General features: G+C 43.8%; 1 protein-coding gene across 3 annotated transcripts in view; it reads right to left on the bottom strand.

The window, feature by feature from the left end:
- Positions 1-26,929, bottom strand: part of PRLR (prolactin receptor) — a 214,370-nt gene that overhangs the window by 36,273 nt on the left and 151,168 nt on the right. The window contains exons 2-3 of one of the 3 annotated variants that reach the window (XM_038743845.1): positions 5,041-5,104; positions 1,346-1,381 (exon numbers count right to left, since the gene is read on the bottom strand). The gene's annotated coding sequence lies outside the window, so the exon portion shown is untranslated. The remainder of the gene's footprint in view (positions 1-1,345; positions 1,382-5,040; positions 5,105-26,929) is intronic. The other 2 variants (XM_038743844.1, XM_038743843.1) reach the window with 2 other exon arrangements.

Raw genomic sequence — 26,929 nt, 5'->3', positions numbered from 1 at the left:
ATAACTTTATTAAAAAACAGAATCACCCACTCCTCAAAATTCCATTACTGATGCCATCTCGAGCTCATTTGAAATACCCAGGGGGCTATTTTCTATTAGTTGTCATTTACTTTGTGACAACTAGATGAAATGGCCATTTCAGTGAAACACTTCTTCTGAGGACGAGGAGAGATCTCAGAGTGGAGGTGGCTGGGCCTCACCGGTCAAATCCTCGAGTCGGATACGGTTATGAGTCGCATAGGATTAACGTCGGGGCAGCGACTCTCTGGGACATGGTGTTTGCCGTTCGAGCGCTTGTGCTATTCAGAGCAAAGGAAATCCTGGGAAATGGGAGGATGGATGGGCAGCTATAGGATGGAAATCGTCCTCAATCAATCAATCGTATTTATTGAGCGCTTACTGTGTGCAGAGCACTGTACTAAGCGCTTGGGAAGTACAAGTTATCAACATATAGAGACGGTCCCTACCCAACAGTGGGCTCACAGTCCTCGTCTTTCACTGCCTCGATATTCGCGACATTTCACCCCTCACAGACTGGCTGTGCAGTCTCTCCAATGCCTTTCGATGTCCCGTGTCTTCCTTTAGGTCTATAGAAGTCACATCTTGAATCGCCTCCATTCAGCCCCACTTTTCACTTTTGCAGAGTCACTTAAAGTTGTCCTCCACCCCTACAATAACGCCAGCCACCTATTACATTAATTATATCTGTTTCGAATCCTGCCTTTTGCGCCTAACAATCAATCAGTCGTAATTATCGAGCGCTGACTGTGTGCAGGACACTGCACTAAGAGCTTAGGAGTGCACAAGATAACAAAGTTGGTAGACTTGTTCCCTGCCCACAGTGAGCCTATGGTCTAGCCTGCTTGCAGGTATAACCTACCTGTCTAACTCAGGATTCTGGATAATGCCTAATGTCCTATAACTAGAGGCTGTCTCTTTTCATGGTGTTACTTAGATTCTGCATCATGGAGAAAATTCAAAACATATCTATTCCCCTTTGGAAGTATTCATGCACCCGAGAGACCACCTTTGGATTTCTTTTTGGGCGGAAAAATGGGTCATAATTTCATGAAACTATTGATCTAGTTTGGTGTTTTCAAAAGAATGAGTTACAGATAAAGGACGGCATGGGCATGTTCATTGGGTCACATAGTTTGGGCTAGGCTTGGATTTAAATCAACTCAAAAACCCTTCCTCTGGAGAATGGCCTGTGGTGGAACAGAGTTAACCAACTTTAGGCAAACACTAAAATATTCTCTGGTTTCAATATATTAACATTTATCTAGAATATATCTACTGAGAAGTCTAAGCATATTTCAAAGAAAATGAATGTTTTCAACAATACCCACAATGTGTTGTCCATGGAGTAGCTTCCTTCTCTCTACGGATTAAATGGAGCCATTATTCAGTACAGATAACATTAGGACAAGAGATTCAGAAGGAATAATCTTATTTATCGTGAGTGCTTATTGTGCACTGGTCATTGTACTAATTGCTTGGGAGAGGGCAATACAACAGAGTTAGTAGACATGTTCCCCGACCACAATGGGCTTACAATCCAGATGGAGAGACAGACATTGAAATAAATTATAAATACGCACATAAGTGCGGTGGGGCTGAGGGCGGAGTGAATAAGGGTAGAAATCCTTGTGCAAGGGTGATGCAGAAGGGAGAGGGAGTAGGGGAAAAGAAGGCTGAGTCAGGGAAGGCCTCTTGGAGGAGATGTGATTTTTAATAAAGCTTTGAAGGTGGTGGCCTGCCGTATATGAAGTGGGAGGAATTTCCAATCAGTCAGTCAATCGATGGTATTTATTGAGTACTTGCCGGGTGCAGAGCACTCTGTTAACCAATTGGGAGAATGCAATACAATAGAGTTGGTAGGCAAGTTCCCAGCTCACCATGAGCTAACAGTCTAGAGGGGGACAGGCATTAATATATATTAATAAATTACAGATAAATATAGAAGTGTGATGGGGCTGAGGGTGGGTTAAATATCAAATGTTCGAAGGGTACAAAGTGCAGGCCAGAGTGGGGAAGGAGGTTAGAGGTCTGCACAGTGAGTAGGTTGGCGTTACAGAAGCCCAGTGAGTGAGCTTTGTTGTAATAGAGGTGTCTGATAAGCTCTGTGTTCCAAGCACTGTACTAAGCGCTGGGATAGACACAATAAAATCAGATCAGAAGGTAGTGAACCCGACCGGAACTAAGATTTCAAGAGACATTACTGGGCTGGAAAATGTAAGCATTTACTTTTTTGATAAAATATAAAGGCAACAATACCTTGGGGTCATCAAACTTTCATCATCATCAATTGTATTTATTGAGCGCTTACTATGTGCAGAGCACTGTACTAAGCACTTGGGAAGTACAAATTCATGTACTTCCCATGTATTCATGTAGCTGCGTATGCTCATAAGGTATCTTAAGGCCAGATTTCAAGCTCCATGGCCATCTGAAAATCTTCTTTAGTTTCAGATTTATCACTCTATTTACTTGTACATATTTACTCTTTTATTTATTTTATTTTGTTAATATGTTTCGTTTTGTTGTCTGTCTCCCCCTTCTAGACTGTGAGCCCACTGTTGGGTACGGACCGTCTCTAGATGTTGCCAACTTGTACTTCCCAAGCGCTTAGTACAGTGCTCTGCACACAGTAAGCACTCAATAAATACTACTGAATGAATAGTTGGAAACACTGCTTTATTTGTGGTTTTTAAGCAGTGTCTCTTTGCTACCAAACTGCAGCATTTCACCAAGAAGCTGTTTTCCCTTAAGTTGTGAAATTACTGCTGTGGCCGAGAAGCAGTGTGGCCTAACGGCTACAGCACGGGGCTGAGAGTCAGAAGGCTTGGGTTCTAATCCTGCTCAGCTATTTGCTGCTATTGGACCATGGGCGAGCCCTTGAACTTCTCCGTGCTTCAGTTTCAGGAATTGTGGCATTGCACTCTCCCAAGCGTTTAGTACAGTGTTCTGTCCACAGTGATCACTCAATGAATACCATTAATTTATTCCTTGTCTGAAAAATGGGGATTAAATACCCGTTCTCCCTCCTACTTGACTAGGAGCCCCCTGTGAAGCAGGGACTGTGTCTGATCTGATTATCATGTACCTATCCTAGTGCTTGGCACATAGCAAGCACTTAACAAATATCACAGTTATTATTAAACCTTAAAATATTTAAAACTGCTTCCTGATAAAAGGTCTTACCTTTACAAGCAGGGGGAATATTTCTGCCTAGAGGGTTAGGGTAGAGAGAGGGGAGGAAGAAGCAACAGTAGCATCAAAATGCTACTCTGGTGTGTTATAATAATAATAATGGCATTTATTATTATTGTTATGATAGGTAATGTGTTCGTTTATCCATGTCTGAGGTCAGAGGCTGTGTCCTTCAGTTCTACTGAACTCTTCTGAGTGAAGATGCTCGGTATACAGAACCCTGCATGCAAACAGCCACTTAAAAGATCCTGATTTCATGGGGGGGAGGCAGTTGTTGCATTTCGATTCTGATACCTGATGAACTGTAATTATTTTGTTGTGTTAGAGGCTGGGTTAGGCTGCCAACCAGAAATCCAAATACACAAACGATTGCAAGGTTTGGGATTACGTCTTGCACACACTTTTCCCATTTCTATGTATCCTCCTTTCAAGTCCCGTCCAAACATTTTGAGGGAGTGGAACCTTAATTTTGTGTTAATAATAATTATGGCATTTTTTAAGTGTTTACAATGTGCCAGGCACTGTACTAAACTCTGGGGTAGATACAATCAAGTCAGGTTGGACATAAATAATTATTAATTAAATAATCCCCATCTCCCCTCCCTTCCACCTACCCCTCCCCACAGCACTTGTATGTATGTTTGTACAGATTTATTACTCTTTTTATTTTAATAATAAGGATGGCATTTGTTAAACACTTACTATGTGCAGAGCACTGTTCTAAGCGCTGTGGGGGGATGCAAGGTGATCAAGTTGTCCCACGTGGGGTTCACAGTCTCAGTCCCCATTTTGCAGATGAGGAAACTGAAGCACAGAGAAGTAAAGTGACTTGCCCAAGGTCACACAGCAGACAAATGTAAGCAGCGTAGCTCAGTGGAAAGAGCCTGGGCTTGGGAGTCAGAGGTCATGGGTTCTAATCCCGGCCCCGCCGCTTGTCAGCTGTGTGACTTTGGGCAAGTCACTTAACTTCTCTGTGCCTCAGTTCCCTCATCTGTAAAATGGGGATTAAAACTGTGAGCCCCACGTGGGACAGCCTGATCACCTTGTATCCTCCCCAGCGCCTAGAACAGTGCTTTGCAAATAGTAAACTCTTAGAAATGCCATTATTATTATTATTATTATTATTATTAAATGGCAGAGGCAGGATTAGAACCCACAACCTTTTGACTCCCAGGCTTGTGTTCTTTCCATTCACCCTAGTAGACCATGATTTATGAACCCACTGAGTCCTGGTTACTAGGTTGATAGTGAAAATGGTTGTGACTGTGGACCCTGAGCTTTGGTTTTTTTCTTTTGTTGTTGGGGTTTTTTTAATGGTATTCATTAAGTGCTTTCTATGTGACAGGCACTGTCCTAAGAGTTGGGGTAGATACAAGATAATCAAGTTGAATACAGTTCATGTCCCACAAGGGGCTCATAGCCTTATACCCCATTTTACAGATGAGGAAACTGAGGCACAGAAAAGTTAAGTGACTCGCCCAAGTCACATAGCAGGCAAATGGCAAAGCTGGAATTAGAACCCAGTGCCTTTGACTTCCAGGACCTTGTTCGTTGCACTGGGCCCTGCTGTTTCTCAGGTCTGTCAGTTCCTTATGAGCAGGGATCACGTGAATCTATTCTATCGGATTACACTCTCCCAAGCCTTTAGCATGATGCGCTAAACAAAGTAGGCACTCAATAAATACTTCTGATCGATCGATTTACTGAACCAGGAGGAGCCCGAAATTCGACTGATTCAACCATATAATGTTGCCCTTTGACATCCCAGGAGGAGAAGTAAATTTTATCTCTAATACGAAATGGGTTAAGCACGACAGCACATCTTACCTTCAGGGCTAACTTTTGTAGCATCCTTAACGTTATCCTCCATGAACGGGGATCGGTTGATTAGCTGGAAGAGGAAAGAGCTCATTTAAACAGATGATAAAATCAGAAGAAGATGGACCATTTCTTATGTAACCAATTTTTTTTGTTTTCCTACTGTGGGTGACAATGGTTCTATTCAAAGCCTCTATCACCACCCGAAGACTGTTAATATGGCCTATGTAGCAAGACATTAAAATACTTTATAATTAAAGACCCTTGGAACTTACAAGCTGGCGCTTAGAACAGTGCTTTGCATATAGTAAGCGCTTAATAAATGCCATCATCATTATTATTATTATAGTAAGCGCTCAACAAATGCCATCATTATTATTATCCCATTAAAAGTCAAGAATATTATTTTTGGCAATGGTGGTGAAAGGAAATTTAGAAGAAATTGACAGTAAGGGTCAGAAGATCATCAATCAATCAGTGGTATTATTCTCTGTGCTGAACACTGTACTAAGTGCTTGGCAAAATACAAGAGAGACATGATCCCTACCCACAAGGAGCTAACCATTTACAGGGGCAGTCAGACATTAAAATAGACAGTATTACTATTATTAAGTGCTGTCAAGTCATTTCCAATTCATAGCAACTCCATGGATATACTTTCTCCAGAGCCCCGTGTCCTCTGCCATAATCTGCAACCTTTCTAATGGTTCTTCTGTTACGGTCTCTCTCCATCTAACTGCTGATCTGCCTCTTCCACATTTTCCCTGCATTTTTTGTAGCATTAGTGTCTTCACCAGAGAATTGGTCCTCCTGATTATGTGTCCAGAATATGCTAAGTCGAGTTATTTGGCCTTCTAAAGACCACTTGGGTTTAATTTGCTCATATTTACAGAAGTATTGTGGGGCTGTGGGAGAGCATTAAAGTTCTTAAGGGGTACACCGACCAGTTCAGAGATAGTCCTTCACTCTCCCCACCTTCAAAACCTTCCGATTATCACACCTCCTCCAAGAGACCTTAGCTGAATAAATCTTCATTTTCCCTACCCTCCCTTTCCTCTGCATTGACTCCGAACTTTTCTGGGTACCCCTTAAGCACCGTAATACTCACCGCAGCCCCACATGTGTTGGCACGTGTGCTTATTATCATCTATCTACCCCAGTGCTTAGTACAACCCTTAGCACACAGTAAGCACTCAACAAATACCACAGGGAAGGTTATTTTATAATTACTAAGGGAAAATAATGCACCACTTCACCAACCCTGCCCTTGCTCCCAGAGTAAAGACTCCTGAGAATCCGATGTGCTGTAACATAATAATTATATAAATATAATATATAATAACATATAATATATAATAATAACAAATAATATATATATAATAACATAATAATTTATATATTATATAAAATAGTATTTTTTAGATGCTTGCTATGTGCCAAGCAGTGTATTAATCACTGGGATAGATACAGGAAAATCAGGTCCCACATGGGGCTCACAGTCTGAGTAGGAGGGAGAACAGGTATTAAATCCCCATTTTACAGATAAGGAATTTGAGGCACAGAGAAGTTAAGTGACTTTTCTATGGTATTTATTAAGCATTTACTAAACACTGTGCCAAGCACTGGATAAAAGATAATTGGGAGGAGCAGGGGGGTGAGGAGGGAAATACAGTCCCTGCCCCACATAGGGCTCACAGTCTTAATCACCATTCTACGGATGACGTAACTGAGCTACAGAGAAGTGGAGTGACTTGCTCAAGGTCACACGGCAGACGGGTGGCAGAGGCGGGATTAGAACCCAGGTCCTCCGACTCCCAAACCCATCCTCTTTCCACTAGGCCGTGCAGCTCCAGCGACGATCCTGCCATCACCATGACCTGTACTGGTCTGCCTTCCTCTGACACTATCGCATGTGACAACGGTGGGTGGGAGTCACACGTCTGTGGTGGCAGCTCAAATGGGGCAGAAGGGAAGGGCAGAAGGAGCCTGTTGTCCCCTCAAGGTGGATTTAATTAGGACCCTTTTCTCCTAATGAAATCCAGCAGGAAGAGGTTGGAAAAAGGTAAGGAGATAACCAGTCCTGGCCTGCTATCATAAGGAAGTAACTGGAGGGTTTGTCTATTCTTGTCTTATGCTGTCGTTTCTGACCTATAGAAACACAACGAACACATTCATTCATTCATTTATTCAATCATATTTATTGAGCGCCTACTGTGTGCAAAGCACCGTACTAAGCGCTTGGGAAGTACAAGTCGGCAACATATAGAGACGGTCCCTACCCAACACTGGGCTCACAGTCTAGAAGTTGGAGATGATGTATACCTACGTCACTTCCGAGCCCTACATGTAAGTTGAATTTATGAATGTGCAAAGTCCACGAATGGAACAATCCCTAGTCTACTACGTTTAATGGGAAAAAGGCATGGATTTTCCTGGATTACATATTAAAAATAAATCCCAATAGTTACAAATATTGGGCAGTCAGTGTTTAAAAATACATCTCTCTAGAATATGGACAAGGTGAGATTTACATCTTCTAGACTGTGAGCCCGCTGTTGGGTAGGGACTGTCTTTATATGTTGCCAACTTGGACTTCCCAAGCGCTTGGTACAGTGATCTGCACACAGTAAGCACTCAATAAATACGATTGAATGAATGAAAGAATGACAATGGTCTTCTGGGTAAAAGCAACCATAAGTTTATGCTAATTTGTTGGATTTCTGCGGTAAGTCCTTGCCATCTTTACCAGAAATGAAATATGGATCTTCATTTACGGGCAGGGAAAAATCTGAATTAATCTTAATTCTAACTCAAAGAAAAACAAAACACTATTAATGTGGCACTTACTATAAAAAAAGTCCCAGAATTCATTCATTCATTCATTCATTCGTTCATTCTGTACTGCTCTCCATCTGCGATCGTTCTGGTAGTGCATCCATAGAGTTTTCTTGGTAAAAATACAGAAATCATTTACCATCGCCTCTTTCCGCACAGTAAACTCGAGTCTCCACCCTCCACTCTCTCCCGTGCCATTGCTGCCCAGCAAGGGTGAGTTTTGACTTGTAGCTGATCGCCTTCCACTCGTTAGCGAGCAGCCCAAGCTAGGAATGGAATGGGTAGGCCTCTGCTTGACTCTCCCTCCCGTAGCTGAGACTGGTCAATCAATCCATCAATCAATCAATCAATTGTATTTATTGAGCGCTTACTGTGTGCAGAGCCCTGTACTAAGCGCTTGGGAAGTACAAGCTGGCAACATATAGAGACAGTCCCTACCCAACAGTGGGCTCACAGTCTAGAAGGGGGAGATGGAGAACAAAACCAAACATACTAACAAAATAAAATAAATAGAATAGATAGGTACAAGTAAAAAAAATAAATAGAGTAATAAATATGTACAAACATATATGGTCAAGGACTGGAAACTCTCCAGGTGCGACCCTGAGACTGGGGAGGATTTGTAGTAATGATAATAATAACATTTGTTAAATGCTTGCTATGTGCCAAGCACTGTACTAAACAGTGGGGTGGATACAAGCAAATCGGGTGGGGCACAATCCCTGTCCCACATGGATTAACAGTCTTAATCTCCAGAGAAGCAGCGTGGCTCAGTGGAAAGAGCCAGGGCTTGGGAGCCAAAGGTCATGGGTTCGAATCCTGCTCCACCACTTGTCAGCTGCGTGACCTTGGAGAAGCCACTTAACTTCTCTGTGCCTCAGTTCCCTCATCTGTAAAATGGGGATTAAGACTGTAAGCCCCACGTGGGACAACCTGATCACCTTGCATCCCCCCAGCGCTTAGAACAGTGCTTCGCACATAGTAAGCACTTAACAAATACCATTATTAATATTATTATATTTAATAGGTGAGGTAACTGAGGTGCAGAGAAGTTACTTGCCCAAGGTCACACAGCAGACAAATGGTAGAGCTGGGATTGTAAGGGCGGTAACAGAGCCGGAGTCAGACTGAAGTGAGAAGGGTTAGAGAGAGAGAGGAGCATGTGAGAAGCAGCATGGCTCAGTGGAAAAGAACACGGGCTTTGGAGTCAGAGGTCATGGGTTCAAATCCCGGCTCCGCCAAGTGCCGGCTGTGTGACTTTGGGCAAGTCGCTTAACTTCTCTGGGCCTCAGTTGCCTCATCTGTAAAATGGGGGTTAAGACTGTGAACTCCGCTGTGGGACAACCTGATCACCTTGTAACCTTCCCAGCGCTTAGAACAGTGCTTTGCACATAGTAAGCACTTAATAAATGCCATTATTATTATTATTATTATGTGAGTGATGCAATCAAAAAGCCCTAAATAGGTGCAATTAGAGAAACAGCTTGACCTAGTGGATAAAGCACGGGCGTGGGAATCAGAAGAACTAGGTTCTAATACTGGCTCCGCCACTTGTCTGCTATGTGACCTTGGGCAAGTTACTTACCTTCTCTGTGCCTCAGTTACCTCATCTGTAAAATGGGGATTTAGACTGTGAGCCCCCCGTGGGACAACCTGATCACCTTGTATCCTCCCCAGTGCTTAGAACAGTGCTTGGCACATAGTAAGCACTTAACAAATACCATCATTATTGTTATTATTATTATTATTATTATTATGGTCTCCCTGCAACGAGTGAGGAGCCATCCCTAAATCCCAAGGAGTTGTTTATTAAAAAAGTTGTAATACCCAGTTGATTGCCTTAGCAAGTACATTCTTCAAAGTTTACCCCTGCCCTGACCCCCCAAATCCCAAGAAAGGAGCTTTATGAAAAGCGGCTTGATTAAGCATTTGAGGCTATTATATGCCCTTAAGTAGGTGAAATAACACACTGCCTTAATTAAAACAGAAGATGATTATGATCTTGGAAATCTGAAACGGGGAAAACAGTTCTTTATGTGTAAATGTGATAAAGCAGTTTAGGGCTTCAGGAGCTCCTTAATCTGGCAGAATACTCTGACTCAAAATACCCAGGGGTTTGGAGACACTGAAAGGGTCTTAAAGAAATTTATTTTTTTAAAAAAAGCAAGCCGCCATTACCCATTATTGTATCCAGGTTCAGACCTTCTAAAGGTTAAAAACATCTGGAGATGAGGGTTATTTTCTGGCACTGAAACGGATGCTTTTTTCTTACTCTAGGGAGGACAGGGGCAACAAGCACCAACCAGGCAAATCATATGAATTAAAGTCAACAGATAATAAAAACTGTAGTATTTGTTAAGCTCTGACTATGTGCCAAGCACTGTATGAAGTGATGGGGTAATTACAAGACCATCAAGTTGGACACTGTCTCCTTAGACTGTAAATTCACTATAGACAGGAAATGTGGCCGTTGCACTGTGTTTTCCCAAGCCCTTAATACAGTGCTCTGTATTTATCTCCATTTGTTGCTGAATTATACTGTCCAAGTGCTTAGAACAGTGCTCTGCAAACAGTAAGCGCTCAATAAATACGATTGGATGAATGAATGAATAGTAAGCACTCAATAAATACCACTGACTGATTGTTCCATACGAGGCTCACATTCTAAAGCGAAGGGGGAATCAATCAATCAACAATATTTATAGTCAATAATATTTATAGAGTGCTTCTGGTGTGCAGAGCACTGTATTAAGCGCTTGGAAGAGAACAACAGTAAGAAGCGGCGTGGCTTAGCGGAAAGAGCCCGGGCTTTGGAGTCAGAGGTCATGGGTTTCAATCCCGGCTCCACCAACTGTCAGCTGTGTGACTTTGGGCAAGTCACTTCACTTCTCTGGGCCTCAGTTACCTCACCTGCAAAACGGGGATTAAGACTGTGAGTCCCATGTGCGACAACCTGATAACCTTGTATCTCCCCCAGCGCCTAGAACAGTGCTTGGCACATGGTAAGCACACAACAAATACCATCATTATTATTATCGTTAACAGAGTTGGTAGGGAGAACAGGAATTGAGACCCATTTAGCCGATGAGGAAACTGAGACACACAGAAATTAAGTGACTTGTCCAAGGTCACACAGCAGGCAAGTATCAGAGACAGGATTAAATAATAATACTGATGGTATGTATTAAGCGCTTACTATGTGCAAAGCACTGTTCTATGCTGGGGAGGTTACAAGGTGGTCAGGTTGTCCCACGGGGGGCTCACAGTCTTAATCCCCATTTTATAGATGAGGTAACTGAGGCACAGAGAAGTTAAGTGACTTGTCAAAAGTCACACAGCTGATAATTGGTGGAGTTGGGATTTGAACCCATGACCTCTGACTCCAAAACCCACGCTCTTTCCACTGAGCCACGCTGCTTCTCATAATCCCAGGTCTTCTCCGCTCCTGAGCTCCTGCTCCATCTCACATAATCCCTAAACTGAGGTCTACAAGGTAGCATCATCATCATCATCAATCGTATTTATTGAGCGCTTACTATGTGCAGAACACTGTACTAAGCGCTTGGGAAGTACAAATTGGCAACACATAGAGACAGTCCCTACCCAACAGTGGGCTCACAGTCTAAAAGGGCACACAGTTTAAAAGCATCATTATCATTGGAGAAGCAGTGCGGCTCAGTGGAAAGAGCCCGGGCTTTGGAGTCAGAGGTCATGGGTTCGAACCCCGGCTCTGCCAACTGTCAGCTGTGTGACTTTAGGCAAGTCACTTCACTTCTTTGGGCCTCAATTCTCTCATCTGTAAAATGGGGGTTAAGCCTGTGAGCCCCCCGTGGGACAACCTGATCACCTTGTAACCTCCCCATCACTTAGAACAGTGATTTGCACATAGTAAGCATTTAATAAATGCCATTATTATTATTATTATTATTATTCAGCCATTTCATCATCATCAATCGTATTTATTGAGCGCTTACTGTGTACAGAGCACTGTACTAAGCGCTTGGGAAGTACAAACTGGCAACATATAGAGACAGTCCCTACCCAACAGTGGGCTCACAGTCTAAAAGGGGGAGACAAAACCAAACATACTAACAAAATAAAATAAATAGAATAGATATGTACAAGTAAAATAAATAAATAGAGTAATAAATGTGTACAGAATTTCAAAACATTTCTGGAAGACCCATTTGGTGCGTGGTGCTGGCCAGCAAAGTTGGCGCAGAAGTGACAGGAAAGTGGACTTTGAGTCCAAACCAGAACCCTCAACCTCTCTTGAAATTAATATTGCTCTACCTTTGGATTGGCATCCCTCTGTTTTATCTTCGGGCAAGAATCAAAACTGGATTAATTATAAGCATGAATAAAACGGAAAACAATCATCAGTGCTCATCTCTTTCAGTTTCCAGGACTTTAGAGAGCAAAGCCTCTTGCTTTTATAGAATGACTGAGCGAGATGGCTCATTACAGCAGATTTCTTGGTTGAGGGAAGACAGTAGCCACAAGGCGTTTCTTAAGTAACAGAAATCAAGTTATTTGCCTACACTGATTCAAAAAGCAGTTACTCTGCCTCCAGATTTAGCAGTGGTGAATCCTGCCTTTAGGGACTATGAGTCTGGGGCACGTCTGAGACTCCTCCCCACCCAGATCGGCCAAGCCCCGGTGATTGCCCCAGTCCCCCACCTTGCAGATTGCTCAGCCCACTCTCCCTCCAGATCACCCCAGCCTCCTGCCCTACTGTGTTGCAGTAGAACAAACTATATGAAGTAATAATAATAATAATGGCATTTATTAGGTGCTTACTATGTGCAAAGCACTGTTCTAAGCGCTGGGGAGGTTACAAGGTGATCAGGTTGTCCCACGGCGGGTTCACGGTCAATCCCCATTTTACAGATGAGGTAACTGAGGCATAGTGACTTGCCTAGCTGACTTCTCCTCCGGCTATACCTCACTTGAACTCTTCACTCCACCAAAACATATCAATCAATCAATTAGTTGCCCGCTTTGTGGCCTTGGACAAGTCTCATAATTCCTCCGTGCCTCAGATTCCTCACCTGTAAAATGGGAATTCAGTGCCTCTTCTCCTTCCAACTTAAACTGTGAGCATTACGTGAGACGGGGCTGTTTCAAATCTGATTGTTCTGTCGCTACCTCGGTGGTTAGAAGGGTGCTTGTCACATAGTAAGTAATCAGTAGTACTTACTGAGTGCTTACCCTGGGTCTGGGAGTGTACTGCTTAGAGAAGCAGCGTGGCTCAGTGGAAAAGAGCACAGACTTTGGAGTCCATAGTCAAGGGTTCAAATCCTGCTCCACCAATTGTCAGCTGTGTGACTTTGGGCAAGTCACTTAACTTCTCTGTGCCTCAGTTACCGTATCTGTAAAATGGGGATTGACTGTGAGTCCCCCGTGGGACAACCTGATCACCTTGTAACCTCCCCAGTGCTTAGAACAGTGCTTTGCATGCAGTAAGCGCTTAATAAATGCCATTAATGTAATTATTATTACTGAGTGTTTAGGAGAGTACAACTGAATTAGTAGCAATGCTCCTGCCCTCAAGGTCTTCTAGACTGTGAGCCCACTGTCTTCTAGACTGTGAGCCCACTGTTGGGTAGGGACTGTCTCTATGTGTTGCCAACTTGTACTTTCCAAGCGCTTAGTTCAGTGCTCTGCACACAGTAAGCGCTCAATTAATACGATTGATTGATTGTTTGACCGTACAATCTAATTGAGGTTTATTTCGCTCTCTCAACAGACTATCCCGATTCCAACCACTGCTCAAGCCACACCGGCCCTTAGAACATCCTCTCCTCCCACCCCAATTTTGATAACTCATGTCCATCCCTCCTGCAAAGCCCTTCTTAAATTCGCTTTCTCCATGAAGCAGTCTTTCCTCACCTCCCTATCATCCTGGTCATACCCCTTTATCAGTCAACTCAGTACGCATGAACCACTCTATCTATTTAATCTATTTTTGTTTTAATATCTACTGGTGTTTGTTATGATTTATCTGTTCTCATGGGATACACTGTGATCTCCTCTATCCGGTACTCTGAACTCAACGGGTCCCTTAGTACAGGGCTCAGCAGACACCCAATAAATAATGTGGATGGCCATCATGATGATATTAAATGGGGAGCATGAAGAAGACTGAGAATCTATAGCATCCAGCATCCAGGAAGCTCTCTATAAAACCAAAGATGATCATCATCATCAATCGTATTTATTGAGCGCTTACTATGTGCAGAGCACTGTACTAAGCGCTTGGGAATCATCATCAGTGTGACCTATTGGATAGAGCATGGGCCCTGAGAGTCAAATGGACCTGGGTTCTAATTCCTGCTCCACCTCTGGTCTGCTGTGTGACCTGGGGCAAGCCACTTCACTTCTCTGTGCCTCATCTCATCTGTAAAATAGGGATTAAGACTGTGAGCCCCATGTGGGAAAGGGACCGTGTCCAATCCAATTTTCTTGTACCCACCCCAGCGCCTAGTACAGTGCCTGGCACGTAGTAAGTGCTTAACAAATACCACAATTATCGTTATTATTATTATTATTTTCAGTGACAGAGTTGGAGGCCGTTAGTGAATCCTGCCCTCCAAGGCATAACATTGGCCACTGTTGGAAAGATAGTCAAAGAGATAACAATAGTAGTAATAGTATTTATGGTGCACCTACTGTGTGTGACACACTGTGCTAAGTAATTGGGAAGTAAAGGGCATGTTCACTAACCACAAGGAGTTTACACTCCATGGGGGGAGAATAGACATACCAAATATTTGTAATTACGTGGAGTAGGAGTAGACAAGGACACCATCATCATCATCATCAATCGTATTTATTGAGCGCTTACTGTGTGCAGAGCACTGTACTAAGCGCTTAGCACCACATAGGGAGAAGAATGACTCTGCCAGGATGAAAAAACAGAATAAATAATTACTGTAACTGAATATACATTTCTGTAAGTGTAAGCTCGTTTTGGGCAGGGGTCATGTCTACTGACTCTGTTGCATTGTACTTTCCCATGTGCTTAGTACAGTGCTCTGCACACAGTAAGTGCTCAATAACTACCAATGATTCATTGCAAGTTATAAACGCAAAAATCTGAGGTGTGGTTGTAGGGTTGATACAACATGGGGCTTTGACAATTAATTGGGAAAACCTTTCTAGATGAGATGGGATTTTAGGAGGGCTTTGAAGGTGGGAAGGGTTGAGGTCTGTTGGATTTAATGAATGAATGAATGAATAATGGCATTTATTAAGCGCTTACTATGTGCAAAGCACTGTTCTAAGCGCTGGGGAGGCTACGAGGTGATCCAGATCATAGAAGAATTACTTGGGTAGGGGGTTGGAGGAGGGAGAGTTGAGAGCAGGGTACAGTTAGACGGTGTAGAACATTGGGAGGAGTGAAGATATGTTGTCATCTTGTACTTCCCAAGCGCTTAGTACAGTGCTCTGCACACAGTAAGCGCTCAATAAATACGATTGAAGGAGTGAAGGAAACTGGGGATTAACGGCCGAAGATTGTTGAAACGTAAAATGGAAAAATTGGTGGAGAGTCTTGAAACCAGTGGTAGGGAATTTTTGCTTGTTGTTTGTTTGTTGTTGTTTGTTTTGCTTGTTGTTTTGGATCAATCTATCATATTTATTGAGTGCTTACTGTGTGCAGAGCACTGTACTAAGCGCTTGGAGAATGAAGGAAGAATGAAGGGAAGCCATTAGAGACATTTGGTGTGAGACCCATTAGGAGGCTAATACTGTAGTCGAAGCACATTATGCCCTCAGCCTCACAGCACGTATGTACGTGTCAATGATTTATTTATTTATATCATCAATCGTATTTATTGAGCGCTTACTGTGTGCAGAGCACTGTACTAAGCACTTGGAGAATGAAGGGAGAATGAAGGGAAGCCATTAGAGACATTTGGTGTGAGACCCATTAGGAGCCTAATACTGTAGTCGAAGCACATTATGCCCTCAGCCTCACAGCACATATGTACATGTCAATGATTTATTTATTTATATCATTGTCTGTCTCTTCCTCTACACTGTAAGCTCAGTGTAGGCAGAGAACCTGTCTACCAATTCATTCATTCATTTAATCACATTCATTCATTCATTCAATCGTATTTATTGAGTGCTTACTGTGTGCAGAGCACTGTACTAAGCGCTTGGGAAGTACAAACTGGCAACATATAGAGATGGTCCCTACCCAACAATGGGCTCACAGTCTAGAAGAATTCTGTGTATTGTAGTCTCCAAAGTGTTTAGTACAGCCTTCTGCACTCATTCTTTCATTCATTCAATCATATTTATTGAGTGCTTACTGTGTGCACAGCACTGTACTAAGCACTTGGGAAGTACAAGTTGGCAACATATAGAGACGGTCCCTACCCAACTAGGGACCTAGAAGGGGGAGACAGACAACAAAACAAAACACAGCAAGCACTCAATAAATATCATCGATTGACTGATGGATTGATTATGATGAGTGCTTGAACCAGGATGGTGGCAGTTATTTGGATGGGGAGCAAGGAGAGGGACTAGGAAACATTTCTGAGGAAGAATTTGTCAGCATTTAACAGATGGTTGAATGAGAGAGTTGACAAACAGTGAGGAGTCGAGAACGACACCAAGGGTGGAGGCTTCGGGGACAGGAAATTTGAGAGGCTACTGATAGAGATGGGAAAGTTGGAAAGAGCGGGGTTTAGTAGGGAAAATAACATGTTCAGTTTTGGATATGCTGAATTTGAGGTGCTGATGAGCTAAGTAAAAATGTGCCAGAGGAAATGCCTCAAAAGAATAAATGCAGGGGAAGCAACACGGCATAATAATAATAATAATGATAATAATAATAATAATGGCATTTATTAAGCGCTTACTATGTGCAAAGCACTGTTCTAAGCGCTGGGGAGGTTACAAGGAGATCAGGTTGTCCCACGGGGGGGCTCACAGTCTTAATCCCCATTTTACAGATGAAGGAACTGAGGCCCAGAGAAGTGAAGTGACTTGCCCAAAGTCACACAGCTGACAGTTGGCAGAGCTAGTGAAAAGAGCACAGGCCTGGGAGCTAAAATGTCATAGGTTCTAATCCCAGCTTCTCCACTTATGCGCTGTGTGACCTTGGAAAAGTCACTTCACTTCTCTGTGCCTCAGTGACCTCATCTGTAAAATGGGGATTGAGACTATGAGCCCCACATGGGACAGGAACTGTGTCCAACTCGATTTGCTTGTATCCACCCCAGCGCTTAGTATAGTGCCTGGAACATAGTAAGTGCTTAACAAATACCAGAATTATTGTTATTATTAAATATAAGACTGAATAGCAGGAAGAAGCTAGGACTGGAGAGGTAGATGTGGGAGCCATCCACAAGGGCGTGGTACTCGAAACCATGTATAAGGATAAATTCAAAGAGAAAGTGATTGCAGAACAGGAAGCAGTCATTCAATTAATGGTACTTCTTGAGCGTATTACTGTGAGAAGAGCCTTTGTGAATGTATAATACAAGAAAGTTGGTAGACATGTTTCCTGGCCTCAAGGAGCTTACAGTCTAGAGGGAAAGACAGGCTTTGAAACAAACTACAGAGAGGGGAAATAGCAGGGTAAAAGGATGAGAAGCAGCATGGCTCAGTGGAAAGAGGCTTTGGAGTCAGAGGTCATGGGTTCAAATCCCAGCTCTGCCAACTGTCAGCTGTGTGATTTTGGGCAAGTCACTTAACTTCTCTGTGCCTCAGTTCCCTCATCTGTTAAATGGGGATTAAAACTGTGAGCCCCCCGTGGGACAACCTGATCACCTTGTAACCTCCCCAGCGCTCAGAACAGTGCTTTGCGCATAGTAAGCGCTTAACAGATACCATCATTATCATTATTATTATTTATACACAAGTGCTGTGAGGGGGAGGGTTGGGTGACTATCAAGTGCATAGGGTACGCAGAAGGGAAAGTGAGTAGGAGAAATAAGGGTTTAGTCAGGAAAAGCCTCTTGGAGATGTCATTTTAGGAGGGCTTTGAAGGGGAGAGTGGTGGTCTATTGGATATGAAGTGGGAGGGAAGTATGTTGCCAACTTGTACTTCCCAAGCGCTTAGTACAGTGCTCTGCACACAGTAAGCGCTCAATAAATACTATTGATTGATTGGTTGATTGATTGAGGGAGTTCTAAACCGAAAGGGGGATGTGGTCAAGGGGACAAAGTAAGATAGAGGAGATTGTGGTACAGTAAGTAGATTGACGTTAGAAGAACAAAGTGTTTGCTTTGGGTTGTAGCAGGAGAAAGAATAGAAGACCCAGAACAGAGTCTTTAATAAATCAGCAGTGTTGATTGAATACTTACTGTGTGCTGAGCACTGAACTAAATGCTTGGGAGAGTACAACAGAGTTGCTAGACATGATCTCTGGCTTCAAGAATCCTACAGTCTAGTGGGAGAGACAGGCATCGAAATAAATTACAGGTAAGGGAGAAATGAAGTGTAAGGATCTGTACATGTGTGCTGTGGGTGTGGAGTATCTAAATTTGGGGGAATACAGACCCTTGAGGAAAGTTGGTACAGAAGGAAGGGAGATCAGGGGAAGGAGATGGGAGGTTAGTCAGGGACGGCACTATACTAAGTCCTTGGGAGAGCTCAGTACAGCTGAGTTGGTAGACAGAGTCCCTGCTCACAAGGAGCTCACAGTGTAGAGAGGGAGAGAGACATTTAAACAAATTATGGATACGTGCACAAGTGTTGAGGGGCTGAGGGTGGGGTGAATATCAAGTGTTTAAGGGTAGAGGTCCAAGTACACAGGCCACAGAAGGGAGAGGGAGTAGGGAAAATGAGGGCTTAGTCGGGGAAGGCCTCTTGGAGGAGAGATGACTTAGGAGGGCTTTGAAGGTGGGGAGAGTGGTGATCTGTTGGATATGAAGGAAGAGGGAGTTCCATGCTAGAGGGAGGATGTGGACAAGGAGTTGGTGTCAAGATAGATGAGGCGGCGGGCCAGCGAGTAGGTTGGCATTACGAGAGCGAAGTCAGCATGCTGGATTGTAGTCGGAGAGCAGTGAGGTAAGATAGGAGGAGGCAAGGTGATTTGGTGCTTTAAAGCCAATGGTAAGGAATTTCTGCTTGACTCTGAGGTGGATGGCTAACCACTGGAGGTTCTGGAGGAGCGGGGAGATGTAGAATGAACATTTCTTTAGAAAAATGATGTGGGCAGCAGAGTGAGAATGGAACTCTTTCTTTTTACACACACGCACCCCATCTCCCAGCTTGGATAGCGAAATCATCATTATGTTTATCTTCAAACATAAGGGTCAGTGATATAAGGATTATCTTTCCTTGTGCTTGCAAAGGCTTGTACTGGTAGTATGTTTAGTATTTGTAGTGTCCCTGAACCTACAAAACACAAAAATCTATTTACCTGGTCCAACCCTAACCTTACTGGGAGTAAAATGCAGGTATTCAGGTCTCTATCGGCGCCGTGGCTGCTGTGCATCCCACCCACCCAGTCCATCTGCAGTCCATCAGGGCTTACTGAGGTTGAGCTCCGTACTAAATGCTGGGGAGACAACAGTGCGGTAGAGTTGGTAGATAACGTTCCCTGCCCTCAAGGAGCTCACAGTCTGGAGTCAGTTAATCGTATTTGTGGATCACTTACTGCATGAAAAGTACTGAACGAAGCGCTTGGGAAAGCACAATATAGCAATAAACACAGTCCCTGCCCACAGTGAGCTTACAGTCTAGAAGGGGAGACAGTCAGTAATATAAATAAATGAATGACAGATAAGTGCTGTGGGGCTGGGAGAGGGGATGAATAAAGGGAGCAAATCAGGATGAGACAGAAGGCCTCTTGGAGAGATGTACCTTCGGTGAGGCTTTGAAGGTGGGGAGAGTAATCATCAGTAGGAGTGCGGAGGCAGTTCCTGGTCCCAACTTCTGCTGGCCTCCCCTGGGGTCAGAGTGGCCCAGGCTGGAGCTGAGGCAGGAGGGGACATGTCCGGATGGGATAAGAGAAATGCCAGGAGGGAGAGGAGAAGACAGTGTAATAGCAGGGGCAGGCTGGACTCAGGCTAGGCAGCATAGGCCTGGCCATCCTAGCAGTGATAATAAAAATAATGGTATTTGTTAAGCGCTTACTATGTGCAAAGCACTGTTCTAAGTGCTGGGGGGATACAAGGTGATCAGGTTGTACTTCCCAAGCGCTTAGTACAGTGCTCTGCACACAGTAAGTGCTCAATAAATACGATTGAACGAATCAGGTTGTCCCACGTGGGGCTCACAGTCTTAATCCCATTTTACAGATGAGGGAACTGAGGCACAGAGAAGTGAAGTGACTTGCCCAAAGTCACACAGCTGACAATTGGCGGAGCTGGGATTTGAACCCATGACCTCTGACTCCAAAGCCTGGGCTCTTTCCACTGAGTCACGCTGCTTTGCAGGCCTCGCATTCTTTCACTTAACCAAGCCCCAGTGGAGCTTACCCCCGACTCAGGCTATACCACACACAGTAGTCCTAAAGCTCTGTCCCAGCTTATTATTTTGCCGCACTGGTTAGGCCGGATAAACTACGCAGCTCCTCGGTGCATCTAAAATGCAAACTTACTCACATATGTATATGTTTCAAAATCTGGTGATCTTGCATGTATGGGCTGCAGTCCACTGCCCTGTCAGCAGCAAGCTCATTAATGCCCTGCATAAAATAGGCACTTGAGAAGGAACAAACCCCTGCCAACCCACCCAACCCCAAAACACAAACACACTCACAGCCCACACTGGAGATCTGCCCTCTCCCTGTTTATTACCAGACACTAAAATCTACCGGCAGTCTGGAGACACCGAGACCTGGGTAACCGTTGTATTCGTGGGCTTGGAAAATGTGAAACAATGAAGAGTGCGGTCAACGTCCTTATATATTATAAATGGGTTTACTTTCCCTGGGGCATCAATCACCAGGATAAACCGAAAACAACGTTGACATGCTGTTAAAAAAAGAATCAAGTGTTGCTTTAAAGTTTGTAGATTTTCTTCATCTTTTGCTTGAACGAAAGAACTTCACATCGCTGTCGAGTAGCCCAGAATTCTCATTCAATAGGCAAAACCCTAAATTCGGCACTGTAAGCCTAGAGCATATCACGGCTGGGAGGAAGGCTTAGTATGCGCCTGGTCTTACCAATCCAACGTACACCCTTTGCATTTATACAGTGATCCTTATGTGGTGAGATGGAGGTAGTAATAGTAGTTGTGGTGATTTTTGTTAATGGTATCATCATTACTATTATTATTCACTGGGGTCAGGGTATGTGTCTACCACCTCCTTTATATTGCTACACTGTATTCGTGCAAGTGCTAAGTACAGTGCTCTGCACACAGTAAGAACTCAACAAATACAGCTGACTGATTTGTTATTGTTAATGTTATTGTTACTTGTGTTGAACACTATACAAGCTTTGAGAAAAAATACATGGGTGCAAATTAAATCCATTCCCTCTCCCCTCTCCCCCAAGACACTTAGCCTAAGAATAAAGTAGAGGGGAGGGGTTGAACGACAGACATAGAAGGAAGGATGAAACAATGCAAAAATGATATTTTTGCTTATGGTATTAGTTTTTTATTCATTCATTTTCTCATCTTTCTATATTCCTGCCACCGTCAGTTGTAGTGTGTCCTTGCTCCTGCTCCCCTATGTGTAAAATAATTTGTGTCTGTCTGCCTGACCCTGCTAGACTGCAAGCTTCTCAACAACGGGAAACCTAAGTCTTCTGCTTCTATTGTAGATTCCTGATCACTTAGTACACTGCTCTGTGCTCTCAGGAAACACTGTCGACACCGGCTATACTAACCGCCTGAAAATTTCATTCTGGCAAAGGGGCCCAAGTTCTAAGGGTTTGGTAATGCCATGGAGAAATATTATTGTCTGAGGGATATCCCTTACATGCACATACACTCACTTCCCCCGTGCAAACCAAGAAGTGCACTTTCCCTTTCTACTGAGACCAGAATAAAATAACTTGGGTTAAAATTTAGGATTAAACACTGAAGTGGGAATGAGTGAATTTCCTGACATTAAGTGTTGGATTATGTCTGCATTAGCGTTTAGAGCCGTGCTTGGCACATAGTAAGCACTTAACAAATGTTTGCCAACTTGTACTTCCCAAGTGCTTAGTACAGTGCTCTGCACACAGTAAGCGCTCAATAAATACGACTGAATGAATGAATGAATGAACAAATACCATCATCATCATTAGGCTGTTTCCTAAAGAGTGGGTAACTGAGAAAACACTAGGGAAGCACCTTCTCTTGTCAGGATTTGCATTCACCACCCCGAGGCTCCTGACTGAAGGGGGCCAGGGAATGGTGACTTTTAAGGTCCATTCCAGGTCTTCCATTCCAAAATAATTCTGGATTAAAAACCTGGAATGGAGACAAAGGTTTTTGTCCAGGCAGGTTTAGACACTTCCTGTGGATTACTGAAGCCGCTTCTCCCAGTTGTCATTTCCATGCACCAAATGGGAAACTGAGGCCCAAAGTGGTTAAGTGGCTTACCCAAGACTATGACAAGGCAATATGAAACTACACACCTCCTGACTCCCAAACTAGTGACTTTCCAGTGGCGTATGCTGTCAGTTCATTTAAACCCTATTTGCCCAGATCTAGAGCCAGTATAATGGGGTTCGATCAGAACTTTTCTATCGTTTGGCATCTTTTGGGGACTGGGGGTGGGGGTTGGAGGTGAATGCCACCAAGGCATAAACTAATTACCCCCCACCAGCTGTCTTCCCTGGCAGGGAACGTGTCCATTATTTTGTTATATTGTACAGTTCTAAGCCCTAAGTACGTAGCTCTGTACACAGTAAATGCTCAAAAAAAATGATCGACTAGCTAACTCTTCCTCCCATCACCCCTTTTTTCCCTGAGGAAGTGAAGGTAAGGCACTATTTCTATTTCCTTGACAAGGCATGATCAAAACTAAGTCATCTATCTGTCAGTCAGGAGCACTGATTGATTTCACCCTGTGGAGCAAGGCCTGAATGAGCTGCAGATGAAGGCGGGGAAACCAATGGGGGCAGATAGAGGATCCTTTTTGCACCTCCAATCAATCAGTCAATCAATGGTATTTATTGAGCTCTTAAGGGGGCTTCCTACATCCCCTCCAGAGGAGCATAGCTACATTCACCTTGAGGTGAGCAAAGCTAATTTGCTCAAAGCAGCTGCCCAGGATCAGGGTTCTGGGATTCTGCTGAGCCCAGAGGGGAGAATCAATCTTATTCTATATACTCAAAGATATGAGGTTCTTTCTGGAGGTAACAGCAGTAGTATCAATAAAAATACATTCTTCCACCTTTAAAAACCCTGATTTAAGACTGTAAGCTCATTGAGAGCGGGAATGTGTCTCCCAACTCATTATACTGTACTCTTCTAAGCACTTACTATCGTGTTTTGCACACAGTAGGTGCTCCAATAAATGCGATTTATTGATTAATTCCCCTTTCCGAGTTAAATAATAATGAACAGGGCTAAGACTTTGCCCTCCCTTTTTCTTCCTTCCATTTACTTTTTGATGGAGGCTGGCTTTTACATCTTATATTCACTTTTTGGGCCTCACAGTTGCTAAGTGCTTAATTGCTTGGCAACCGATAATGCAGGAGAGAAACTAGTAGGCGTCTAATTTTAATTGCTGCTTGTATTTGTTCAACATGATACAGTAGTCAAAACCTCCAAATTTGTCTCAATTTCTGAATCCTCCTTCTTGTTTCCCCCACCACCTCCTTTCCTTCTTTTTTTTTTCTCTAAATTACTGCCAAGGACAGAATTCTTGGGATTTTTATCATATCCAGATCAACCCTTTTGGCCCATCTTAAACCAGTGGACACTTGTAAAACATTGACAATTTTGCAAGAACTGTCAATAGGCATCTTATACGTTTAAAAGACAACTGCCCCCTTTTTTGTTTTGTAATGATTAAGGAATCTGACTTGGTAATGTGTAGGGACACCATATTCATGCCTGCTAACTGGAGAGTAAATTCAGAGAACTCAGGGTAATTATGTCCAGCATCCGCTGACCAATAGGTGGTCATTCTGAACTCTGTCTCCTTGGATGTGCTCCATTTATTGGAGAGAAAAACCCTATCATGTACCAAAATTTTGTCCTCTGGACTTGTAAATACAACACAGACCCTAAATAGAGCAAACTTTTCTCTAGTGCTGACATAGTTCAGTATCACCATACTTTTTTTAAAAAATAAAGAGCAGTATTGTTTATTAGGATAATGAGTACTACTTGAGTTTGTGATTTTTGGAGAACACCTTAAATACCTCCCCCTGACTGCCTGGCCATCACGGAAAGACCTGAGTTCTAATCCCCGATCTGCCCCTTTGCTGTGTAAATTTAGGCAAGTCACTTCACTTCTCTGTGCCTTGTTTACCTCATCTGTAAAAAGGGGGATTAAACTGTACTCCCTCCTCCTCAGATTGTGAGCCCTCTTTGTATAGGGACTATAACCAACCTGATTATCTTGTATCCACCCCAGTGCTCGATACTTGGCACATAGAAAGCACATAACAAACACCACCATAATTATTATCCAGGCTCGAGGGGAAGAACTACCTAAGAATTTACCAGGGTCTAAATGAGATAACCAGATTGTAAATCCCATTTCCACAGCTTCTTCCAAAGCATCTTAAATCGCCTTCCAGTTGGAATGCGGGAAGGTTCACCTCCATCTTCTCAGCTACCAAACTTGAGGCACAAAGTCTTTAGGTACCAGAAAGCTGGGCCTGAATTCCCTTCTCCCACTTACACCAGTGAATGGCCCTCTCCCCTTTTCCCACCAAAGAACAGTGCAAAATGGGATGAGAGTAGGAGAGGCTAAAGGCGAGGAAGTTCAACCACAACCACCATCTGGGATCCTCCAATACCCAAGCAGATTCCCGCTCCTGGGGAAGAGTCGGGATCTGGCCAGAGAGGTCTTGGATCGGGAAACCCCCAGAAAACTTATCCCGTTCCAATCTGGAGCCCTTGGGGACCAAGAGACTTACCAGAGAGCCAGGGGAAGCTTTGGCATCTGCCTTAGAAGTCTAATGTGTTGTGGACGAGACAGTTTGCAAACCTTCTCAAGTGAGCCTGGAGGTTTTACCCCTTGCACTTGAAATCCTTCGTGCCCGGTTCGTGCAGCTCTAATGAACACCAACTGGTTTTCTGATTATCCCTTGGCAGCCTGGCTCTCCGGGCAGATTAATATGTGCCTTGTGATCAAGAAGGTTCCCCCAGTTTGTGCTAATCCACATTTTTTCCAGTTGCTAAAAACATTAACTGGAGACTTGGACTGGGATGGTGATCGGGTCTCTTTACAGATCACTGGAACAGGAGCAGAATGTTTGGAATTTGTTAAGTGCTTACTATATGCCAAGCGCTGTACTAAGCATTGAGCTGGATACAAGATAATCAGGGCCCCCCATGGTGCTGACAGTCTAAATAGGCAGGAGAACAGGTACTGAATCCCCGTTTTGCCGATGAGGGAACCGAGGCACAGAGAAGTTAAGCGACTTGCCCAAGGTCACAAAGCAGGTATGTGGCAGAGCTGAGATTAGAACCCAGGCCCTCTGACTCGTAGGTGTGTGCTCTTTCCACTAGAACACCCTGGTTTTCACTTCTTAGAGTAATGAAATGTAAAACGGGCTGGGGGTAATCAATAAAGCCATGAATCAATGGTATTTATTGGGTGCTTACCGGATGCAGGGCACTATATGCAGAGAAGCAGCATGGCCTGGTGGATAGATCACGGGCCTGGGAGTTAGACGGCCCTGGGTTCTAATCCTGGCACCATCCTTTGTTTGCTCTGTGACCTGGGATAGGAGGTCACTTCTCTGTGCCTCGGTTACCTAATCAGCAAAATGGGGATTAAAACTGTGAACCCCATGTGGGACAGAGGCTGTGTCCAACCTGATTACCTTGTATCTACCCCAGCTGGGACAGAGACTGTGTCCAACCTGATTACCTTGTATTTACCCCAGCACTTAGAACAGTGCCTGGCACACAGTAAGGCCTTAGCGAATACCATCATCATCAATAACAACAACACTGAACTAAGCATTTGGGAAAGTACAGCAGAGCTGGTAGACACGCTTCCTGCCCAAAATGAGCTCCCATTTAGAGGGGAAGTGACTGGACTTAATGGAAGTGGCTCTGTGAATAAGCTTCCCACATAAGCACACAGTAAGCGCTCAATAAATACGATTGATTGATTGATTGATTGATGAGTGAAAGATTTAAGTGCCGACAGGACTCCTCTCCCTCAGATCCCTCTCCCTCTACCAGGTGGCAGCGGGAATTCACCAGGAACCCTGCTGGGCTTCCCACTGGGATAACCAATGTCTTTGGCGTCCACCACGCTGCCTCCTCAGGGACCCACACTGACTTTCCTCCACATCACAGAGAAGGCCCTGCTTTCCACCACCCTGGCAGAAGAGAGAAAAAACCCCCACAGCCTGGTGTCACCACCACAGAACCTCAAAAAGACCATGGCGGCTACTGCCGGAGCCCTTGCCGTGGCCACAGTTGTGCGACTGTAAACTTGTCCTCTAGATCGTAAGCTCGCTGTGGGCAGGGACTGCGTCTGTTTACTACTATACTGCGCTCTTTCAAGCGCTTAGTGGAATGCTCTGCACACAGTAAGCGCTCAATAAATACAACTGAATGAACGAATGAATTCATTCATTCATTCATTCAATCGTATTTATTGAATTCATTCATTCATTCATTCATTCAATCGTATTTATTGAGCGCTTACTGTGTGCAGAGCACTGTACTAAGCACTTGGGAAATACAAGTTGGCAACATATAGAGACGGTCCCTACCCAACAGTGGGCTCACAGTCTAAGGGGGAGGTTGACTTGGGGACTCGCAAAGAGCCTGAAATTCTGCTCCTCTAGCCACAGCACCTTCCATATAATTCCTTGTTTTTTTGCGTATTTGTCTTTCATGTTGTCTTAATGTCTTGTTTCACCAGTCCGGGGCCTCAAGTAGTTTACAAAAATATAATGAGGGAGACAAGCAGACATAAATTGTGTTCAGTACATACAGTGGGAGCAGGAGGGA

Source organism: Tachyglossus aculeatus, chromosome 3 (genome assembly GCF_015852505.1).
Source record: "Tachyglossus aculeatus isolate mTacAcu1 chromosome 3, mTacAcu1.pri, whole genome shotgun sequence".
Lineage (NCBI taxonomy): Eukaryota > Metazoa > Chordata > Mammalia > Monotremata > Tachyglossidae > Tachyglossus > Tachyglossus aculeatus.
This window is presented reverse-complemented; position numbering and strand designations above follow the sequence as displayed.